Genomic DNA, 10,604 nt, shown 5'->3' with positions numbered 1-10,604 from the left:
CTGGCCACTCTTCTATAAAGCCCAGCTCTAAGGAGTGTACGGCTTAAAGTGGTCCTATGGAGAGATACTCCAATCTCCGCTGTGGAGCTTTGCAGCTCCTTCAGGGTTATCTTTGGTCTCTTTGTTGCCTCTCTGATTAATGCCCTCCTTGCCTGGTCCGTGAGGTTTGGTGGGCGGCTATCTCTTGGCAGGTTTGTTGTGGTGCCATATTCTTTCCATTTTTTAATAATGAATTTAATGGTGATCCGTGGGATGTTCAAAGTTTCAGATATTTTTTTTGAATCCAACCCTGATCTGTACTTCTACACAACTTTGTCCCTGACCTGTTTGGAGAGCTCCTTGGTCTTCACGGTGCCACATGCTTGGTGGTGCCCCTTGTTGCAGACTCTGGGGCCTTTCAGAACAGGTGTATACAGTGAGGGAAAAAAGTATTTGATCCCCTGCTGATTTTGTATGTTTGCCCACTGACAAAGACATGATAAGTCTATAATTTTAATGGTAGGTTTATTTGAACAGTGAGAGACAGAATAACAACAACAAAAATCCAGAAAAACGCATGTCAAAAATGTTATAAATTGTTTTGCATTTTAATGAGGGAAATAAGTATTTGACCCCTCTGCAAAACATGACTTAGTACTTGGTGGCAAAACCCTTGTTGGCAATCACAGAGGTCAGACGTTTCTTGTAGTTGGCCACCAGGTTTGCACACATCTCAGGAGGGATTTTGTTCCACTCCTCTTTGCAGATCTTCTCCAAGTCATTAAGGTTTCGAGGCTGACGTTTGGCAACTCGAACTTTCAGCTCCCTCCACAGATGTTCTATGGGATTAAGGTCTGGAGACTGGCTAGGCCACTCCAGGACCTTAATGTGCTTCTTCTTGAGCCACTCCTTTGTTGCCTTGGCCGTGTGTTTTGGGTCATTGTCATGCTGGAATACCCATCCACGACCCATTTTCAATGCCCTGGCTGAGGGAAGGAGGTTCTCACCCAAGATTTGATGGTACATGGCCCGTCCATCATCCCTTTGATACAGTGAAGTTGTCCTGTCCCCTTAGCAGAAAAACACCCCCAAAGCATAATGTTTCCACCTCCATGTTTGACGGTGGGGATGGTGTTCTTGGGGTCATAGGCAGCATTCCTCCTCCTCCAAACACGGCGAGTTGAGTTGATGCCAAAGAGCTCCATTTTGGTCTCATCTGACCACAACACTTTCACCCAGTTCTCCTCTGAATCATTCAGATGTTCATTGGAAAACTTCAGACGGGCCTGTATATGTGCTTTCTTGAGCAGGGGGACCTTGCGGGCACTGCAGGATTTCAGTCCTTCACGGCGTAGTGCGTTACCAATTGTTTTCTTGGTGACTATGGTCCTAGCTGCCTTGAGATCATTGACAAGATCCTCCCGTGTAGTTCTAGGCTGATTCCTCACCATTCTCATGATCATTGCAACTCCACGAGGTGAGATCTTGCATGGAGCCCCAGGCCGAGGGAGATTGACAGTTCTTTTGTGTTTCTTCCATTTGCGAATAGTCGCACCAACTGTTGTCACCTTCTCACCAAGCTGCTTGGCGATGGTCTTGTAGCCCATTCCAGCCTTGTGTAGGTCTACAATCTTGTCCCTTACATCCTTGGAGAGCTCTTTGGTCTTGGCCATGGTGGAGAGTTTGGAATCTGATTGATTGATTGCTTCTGTGGACATGTGTCTTTTATACAGGTAACAAGCTGAGATTAGGAGCACTCCCTTTAAGAGTGTGCTCCTAATCTCAGCTCATTACCTGTATAAAAGATACCTGGGAGCCAGAAATCTTTCTGATTGAGAGGGGGTCAAATACTTATTTCCCTCAATGAAATGCAAATCAATTTATAACATTTTTGACATGCGTTTTTCTGGATTTTTTTGTTGTTATTCTGTCTCTCACTATTCAAATAAACCTACCATTAAAATTATAGACTGATCATTTCTTTGTCAGTGGGCAAACGTACAAAATCAGCAGGGGATCAAATACTTTTTTCCCTCACTGTATCTGTGACCAACAGATGCATATCTGTATTGCCAGTCATGTGAAATCCATAGATTAGGGCCTAATTAATTTATTTCAATTTACTGATTTCCTTATATGAACTGTAACTCAGTAAAATCTTTGAAATTGTTGCATGTTGCATTTTTTTTTTTTGGTCAGTGTAAATTTTTTGGACTACTGTCCACATCCGTCTTTCAACAGAACAAAAAGCCCAATTACATAGAATTGTCATGTCTGTCCCTCAAATGTTTTGCCACAGGTGAAAGCCTTCCTAATGTCACAGAGGGTCACCCCAGTGACTCCACACGCATTAGTGGGACTAGGTTCCCATCTACTGACCTTCATTTGTATTGCACAGGGAAAGCCCCAACTAATATACTGTTTATAGGCAGAGTTCCTTGTACATGATGTAGCAGTTGGTCACAGCAATGTCAATGAAATTGAAAAACAGGGTCCTGTACCATCTCTTAGTCTTGTGGTGTACAGAGTAGTACTGTAGTGTCCATCCACCTGGTAAGGAGGAGGTTGCCATCTCTGATCCACCTCAGTGGGGGTGGTTGGTTGGTCTGGCTCATCTTATCTTCTTGACTAAAAGAAAAATCAATTCAATGTGGCAACATTGTAAAAATATTGCCACATTTCAAAAGCAGAAAATCCTTCATTAACAACATTCATACTTCTTTTCACTAAATGAACTACCCTTCCCCATTTGGCTCAGTGAAAGTGGAGGTGTGAAGCGGGAGAATGTTATAGCCTGCCCTATGCTATTGTCTTGTTGTAGTGGTAGAGGGTTGGGGGAAGTTCTGTGCTGTGAAAATGTAGCATACAAGGCATTCAATGTTCATGTTCTGTGCCGTAGCCTTTCATGATGTAGGCCTATTTCAATATAAAATAAACCCTGTTTCACCAAGTGTGTATATTTTCAACATCAACACAGTAAAATAATAAAATGCCTTGGGGTTGGGGAAAGTTCTGTGCTGTATCACCAAATATGGATATTTTCATTTACAATTGTATTTATCAGTGAAATAACAACAGCATATCCAATAAAGTTATTGTAGACTAGGCTACTCCCGTATCTAGCTCGAAAACTCTAGGCAGCATTCTGCCTCCTCCCTACAGTTCAAAGCCATTAGCTTCCTCCATGACTGCCTCATGTGAACTACAATCCCGACACTGTGTTTTAACGTTTAGAAACGTCAATAATCATCGCTTGTGATACGGCTTTCGAAACATATGGCCCTTATCTTTTATCAGCGAGACAGAATCCTTCAAATAAAAAAAGATAGGCCTACACTTACTGTAGCAGTTTTGCATATAACTCAAGTTTTCCACAGGCAAAATGGCTCCGGAATGTCATGAAGAGTGATCAGATGAATTGCAATTAATTGCAAAGTCCCTCTTTGCCATGAAAATGAACTTAATCCCCCAAAAACATTTCCACTGCATTTCAGCCCTGCCACAAAAGGACCAGCTGCCATCATGTCAGTGATTCTCTCGTTAACACAGGTGAGAGTGTTGACGAGGACAAGGCTGGAGATCACTCTGTCATGCTGATTGAGTTAGAATAACAGACTGGAAGCTTTAAAAGGAGGGTGGTGCTTGAAATAAAAAATATCTCATAACACTGAAGCAGCGAACTTTGTGAAGACCAATACTTGTGTCATTCTCAAAACTTTTGACCACGACTGTATATTACAGTGAACTTTGAGGGATTCTAAATACATTTTAACACTGTAAAACACAGTAAAGATTTGAATTTTAACACAGTAAAAATGAATGGTAAACATTTTGTCAGATGTGTGCCACTAGTAGATCAATAGCTTTCTGGGAATGCTATAAAGTCGAAAAGTTATGGGCGGAGTTAGAAAGTTGGCTGTCAGACGTATTACATTAATTTACTTTTAATTTGTCTGTCTCTGCATATTTCAAGTCATGGCATATGGGGTGTAGTGAGATACCCAATGGGCTGGACAATTCTCTTCTCATCACTCATCTTGAAAAACGTATACTAAAAACTTGGAAATCAATCAATCCGCGATCATCAACACAATGGAGAAATCGAATGATTTATTATTTAAATAGCATGGGCAACAGAGAAAAACGAATTGGGACAATATAAGGCCCTGTGGTAAACAATAATACAGCCAATAGGGATGGGGGTGTGAGCATGCAGGTCTGGGCAGATGAGATGTAGTCGTTGTTTGTGTGCGTCTGGAAGTTGTTGTTCGTATGTGTATGTTTGTATCTGGTGTGGGAAAATAAAATAAACATATTATAAGAAAGACATTTACATATGTATTTGCCACATTTATCCTATTACAGACACCTTAATGCATACTTTTAAATTATATAATGTGAGCTAAACACACAAAATATACAGAACCAGTCAAAAGTTTGGACACACCTACTCATTCAAGGGTTTTTCTTTATATGTACTATTTTCTACATTGTAGACACTATGAAATAACATATTTGGAATCATGTAGTAACCAAAAAAGTGTTTAAAAAATCAAAACATATTTTATATTTGTGATTCTTCTTATGACAGCTTTGCACACTCTTGTCATTCTCTCAACCAGCTTCACCTGCAATGCTTTTCCAACAGTCTTGAAGGAGTTCCCACATATGCTGAGCACTTGTTGGCTGATTTTCCTTCACTCTGCCGTCTGACTCATCCCAAACCATCTCAATTGGGTTGAGGTCGGGGGATTGTGGAGGCCAGGTCATCTGATGCAGCACTCCATCACTCTCCTTCTTGGTAAAATAGCCCTTACACAGCCTGGAGGTGTGTTGGGTCATTGTCCTCTTGAAAAACAAATGATAGTCCCACTAAGCCCAAACCAAATGGGATGGCGTATCGCTGCAGAATGCTGAGGGTGGTAACTCTAATGAATTTATCCTCTGTAGCAGAGGTAACTCTGGGCTAAATGGTTTTTGAGACCGTATTGACTGACCTTCATGTCTTAAAGTAATGATGAACTATTGTTTCTCTTTGCTTATTTTAGCTGTTCTTGCCATAATATGGACTTGGTCTTTTACCAAATAGGGCTATCTTCTAAATTTCACAAATTGACTTTTAACAAGGCACACCTGTTGTATATGGCCAATATACCACGGCTAACGGCTGTATCCAGGCACTCCGTGTTGCGTCGTGCGTAAGAACAGTCCTTAGATGTGGTATATTGGCCATATACCACAAACCCAGAGGTGCCTTATTGCTATTATAAACTGGTTACCAACATAATTAGAACAGTAAAAAAAAAATGGTCATACCCATGGTATATGGTCTGATATACAATGGCTTTCAGCCAATCAGCATTCAGGGCTCGAATGACCCAGTTTATCAATATATATATACAGTGAGGGAAAAAAGTATTTGATCCCCTGCTGATTTTGTACGTTTGCCCACTGACAAAGAAATGATCAGTCTATAATTTTAATGGTAGGTTTAATTGAACAGTGAGAGACAGAATAACAACAAAAAAATCCAGAAAAACGCATGTACAAAAATGGTATCAATTGATTTGCATTTTAATCAGGGAAATAAGTATTTGACCCCCTCTCAATCAGAAAGGTTTCTGGCTCCCAGGTGTCTTTTATACAGGTAACAAACTGAGATTAGGAGCTCCTAATCTCAGTTTATTACCTGTATAAAAGACACCTGTCCACAGAAGCAATCAATCAATCAAATCAAACTCTCCACCATGGCCAAGACCAAAGAGTTCTCCAAGGATGTCAGGGACAAAATTGTAGACCTACACAAGGCTGGAATGGGCTACAAGACCATTGCCAAGCAGCTTGGTGAGAAGGTGACAACAGTTGGTGCGATTATTCGCAAATGGAAGAAACACAAAATAACTGTCAATCTCCCTCGGCCTGGAGTTGCAATCTCACCTCGTGGAGTTGTAATGTTCATGAGAACAGTGAGGAATCAGCCCAGAACTACAGGGGAGGATCTTGTCAATGATCTCAAGGCAGCTGGGACCATAGTCACCAAGAAAACAATTGGTAACACACTACGCCGTGAAGGACTGAAATCCTGCAGCGCCCGCAAGGTCCCCCTGCTCAAGAAAGCACATATACATGCCCGTCTGAAGTTTGCCAATGAACATCTGAATGATTCAGAGGAGAACTGGGTGAAAGTGTTGTGGTCAGATGAGACCAAAATGGAGCTCTTTGGCATCAACTCAACTCACCGTGTTTGGAGGAGGAGGAATGCTGCCTATGACCCAAGAACACCATCCCCACCGTCAAACATGGAGGTGGAAACATTATGCTTTGGGGGTGTTTTTCTGCTAAGGGGACAGGACAACTTCACTGCATCAAAGGGACGATGGACGGGGCCATGTACCGTCAAATCTTGGGTGAGAACCTCCTTCCCTCAGCCAGGGCATTGAAAATGGGTTGTGGATGGGTATTCCAGCATGACAATGACCCAAAACACACGGCCAAGGCAACAAAGGAGTGGCTCAAGAAGAGGCACATTAAGGTCTGGAGTGGCCTAGCCAGTTTCCAGACCTTAATCCCATAGAAAATCTGTGGAGGGAGCTGAAGGTTCGAGTTGCCAAACATCAGCCTCGAAAACGTAATGACTTGGAGAAGATCTGCAAAGAGGAGTGGGACAAAATCCCTCCTGAGATGTGTGCAAACCTGGTGGCCAACTACAAGAAACGTCTGACCTCTGTGATTGCCAACAAGGGTTTTGCCACCAAGTACTAAGTCATGTTTTGCAGAGGGGTCAAATACTTATTTCCCTCATTAAAATGCAAATCAATTTATAACATTTTTGACATGCATTTTTCTGGATTTTGTTGTTGTTATTCTTTCTCTCACTGTTCAAATAATCCTACCATTAAAATTATAGACTGATCATTTCTTTGTCAGTGGGCAAACGTACAAAATCAGCAGGGGATCAAATAATTTTTTCCTCACTGAATATATACAAAACGTTTCCTTAAAGTATAATGTTTAGAAAGTTCATATGTTACTGTCCCCACTACAACAACAAAAAACTTAAATACATGTATTTTTTTCCTTGAAACATTTTATTTCAATAACTGTAGAATTCCATTCATTCCTATGAGGACTGCTCCTTCTGGGGAGTTCCAACATAGCCGACCGGTGGCTTCAAAGCCTCTTGTTGGCCAATACATCGCATCAGCAATCCAGGGTTTATATACAGTTGAAGTCGGAAGTTTACATGCACTTAGGTTGGAGTCATTAAAACTCGTTTTTCAACCACTCCACAAATGTATTGTTAACAAACTATAGTTTTGGCAAGTCGTTTAGGACATCTACTTTGTGCATGACACAAGTAATTTTTACAACAATTGTTTACAGACAGATTATTTCACTTATAATTCACTGTATCACAATTCCAGTGGGTCAGAAGTGTACATACACTAAGTTAACTGTGCCTTTAAACAGCTTGGAAAACTCCAGAAAATGATATCATGGCTTTAGGCTACTTGACATCATTTGAGTCAATTTTAGGTGTACCTGTGGATGCAGTGGCGGCTCCTGAAAAAATTCTCAGGGGGGGCAATTTTTCTGATGATTTAGGTGACCTACACACATTTTCAAAAAGATATGTCCAGCAACAACATGAAGACAGGGGCAGCATATAAGTCAATGCCAGAAGCATTTATTGACTGATCTCAAAAGTGTTGGCTTACAAAAGCAAAATAAGTTATCACAGTAAAAATAATCAAGGGTGTTCTTTCACATTCCTCAACACTGCATAAACAATATGCATTTCCATAAACAAATGAAATATCAGCTGAAAATACAGCATCTTGGTATTTGTTCAGATTGCAGGATCAACAAGAGCTTTTACCACATTTTTTGCCTCATGGTTGAATTGGAAATATGTGCACCTGAGCATAATTCACAACAAGCAAGCAGGAGCTTTTGATAGAGGCTACTGAAAACATTGATGCAAGTTATTGGTAATAAGACATTTTTATAGACTTCCATATTCTGCCCTCTTGTATATATTTGTGAAAATGAACAGTGATAGACATTTTGCCTGAAAACAGAATTTGAAAATAATTTCTAGAAAAGGTAAACACAGCTATCTGTATGGCTTTGTAAAAATGAACAACCATATTCTGGCCAATTGTATAGATTTGTAAATATGAACAACCATATTCTGGCCAATTGTATAGATTTGTAAAAATGAACATGAACAGATTATTTTTATTTTTTTTACTTTTTTAAAAATGAAAAATAACTATTTTAAACAACATCAACTGTGAACTGATTTGGGCGTGTGTGTGTTAAAGAGACAGACAGGGAGGGACAAAGAGAGAGAGAGGCTACATTACTTGTACTGAAACTGTTCTCTTCTCTCTTTCAATGCAGCAAAGCGGTCAATGACTTTCTCATTGAAATCAGGCATGCTGAGGACTAGTTCCCTCTCCATGGAAAGCATGGCCAGTGCATTAAGACGTTCCTGGCCCATTGAATTTCGCAGGAATGTCTTAACTCGTGTCAAAGTTGAGAAACATCTCTCAGCTTCAGCTGTTGTCATTGGAGTAGTTATGAGGATGTTCAACAGAGTCACAGTCTCAGAGAACGTCTCCTGGAGGTTGTAGCTCATGAGAACCTGGTACAGTGCCAGTGCACCACAGTTTGACTTTCTCGTCGTCGGCAAAAATACCGTTCAGTCTCTCCAAAAGCACACTGGCGATTGAGACTGAGGTTGATTCCGAGATGGGAAGGAACTCAAAAAAGCGCTCCTGCACTTTGTGGTTGCTATCTATGTACCTCAGCACAAGCACCAGCTGTGTCTGTGTAGAAACGTCCGTGGTCTCGTCAGCTTGGATAGCTACGAAGTTCGCCGACTTCACCTCCTCCACAATATGTTCCCTCATGACCGCTAGCATACACTCCAGTAGCTCGTTTTGAATGGTCTTTGATGTGAACTTCTTTCAAAGAGACAATCGAGTTGCACTGAACGTTAGCCATCTTGATAGTAGTACGTGAATTGATTGACGCTGCTACCCGCTCTTTTCTTAGTTACGTTCATGGTTATGTTACGTATGACGAAAGCGCGTAAGTGCAAGCCCTCAGAAACCCATAGAGATTGTATTGAAAGCTCTGATATTTGAAAAAAAAAAGTTTTACATGAGAGTCTATGAGAGACTTCTGGGGCGATTTTCAACCTGACTGAAATCGCCCCAAAAGGGGGGCGGGGCATTTGAAGCACGACTTTAGCCTGATTGGACATTTAGTGGCAGATCAGACGTCTAGATTAGAACACTGATAACTACTGTTGCCGTGATATAATTGATTAGAAAAAAATCCCTTCCTTTTCCCGTTTGGCAGTGCGTCGCCCATATCGCCATAATGAACACACCGCCCCTGTGTGGATGTATTTCAAGGGCTACCTTCAAACTCAGTGCCTCTTTGCTTGACATCATGGGGAAATCAAAAGAAATCAGCCAAAACCTCAGAAAAAAAATTGTAGACCTCCACAAGTCTGGTTCATCCTTGGGAGCAATTTCCAAACGCCTGAAGGTACCACATTCATCTGTACAAACAATAGTACGCAAGTATAAACACCATGGGACCATGCAGCCGTCATACCGCTCAGGAAGGAGACGCATTCTGTCTCCTAGAGATGAACGTACTTTGATGCGAAAAGTCCAAATCAATCCCAGAACAACAGCAAAGGACCTTATGAAGATGCTGGAGTAAACAGGTACAAAAGTATCTATACCCACAGTAAAACGAGTCCTATATCGACATAACCTGAAAGGCCGCTCAGCAAGGAAGAAGCCACTGCTCCAAAACCTCCATAAAAATCCAGACTACGGTTGCAACTGCACATGGGGACAAAGATCGTACTTTTTGGAGAAATGTCCTCTGGTCTGATTAAACAAAAATAGAACTGTTTGGCCATAATGACCATCGTTATGTCTGGAGGAAAAAGGGGGTCCTTGCAAACTGAAGAACACCATCCCAACTGTGAAGCACAGGGGTGGCAGCATCATGCTGTGGGGGTGCTTTGCTGCAGGAGGGACTGGTGCACTTCACAAAATAGATGGCATCATGAGGAAGGAAAATTATGTGGATATATTGAAGCAACATCTCAAGACATCAGACAGGAAGTTAAAGCTTGGTCGCAAATGGGTCTTCTATATGGACAATGACACCAAGCATACTTCCAAAGCTGTGGCAAAATGGCTTAAGGACAACAAAGTCAAGGTATTGGAGTGGCCATCACAAAGCCCTGACCTCAATCCTATAGAAAATGTGTGGGCAGAACTGAAAAAGCGTGTGTGAGCAAGGAGGCCTACAAACCTGACTCAGTTACACCAGCTCTGTCAGGAGGAATGGGCCAAAATTCACCCAACTTATTGTGGGAAGCTTGTGGAAGGCTACCCGAAACGTTTGACCCAAGTTAAACAATTTAAAGGCAATGCTACCAAATACTAATTGAGTGTATGTAAACTTCTGACCCACTGGGAATGTGATGAAAGAATTAAAAGCTGAAATAAATAATTCTCTCTACTATCATTCTGACATTTACCTTCCTTAAAATAAAGTGGTGATCCTAACTGACCTAAGACAGGGAT

This window comes from Coregonus clupeaformis, chromosome 28 (assembly GCF_020615455.1).
Source record: "Coregonus clupeaformis isolate EN_2021a chromosome 28, ASM2061545v1, whole genome shotgun sequence".
Taxonomy (NCBI): Eukaryota; Metazoa; Chordata; class Actinopteri; order Salmoniformes; family Salmonidae; genus Coregonus; species Coregonus clupeaformis.
This window is presented reverse-complemented; position numbering follows the sequence as displayed.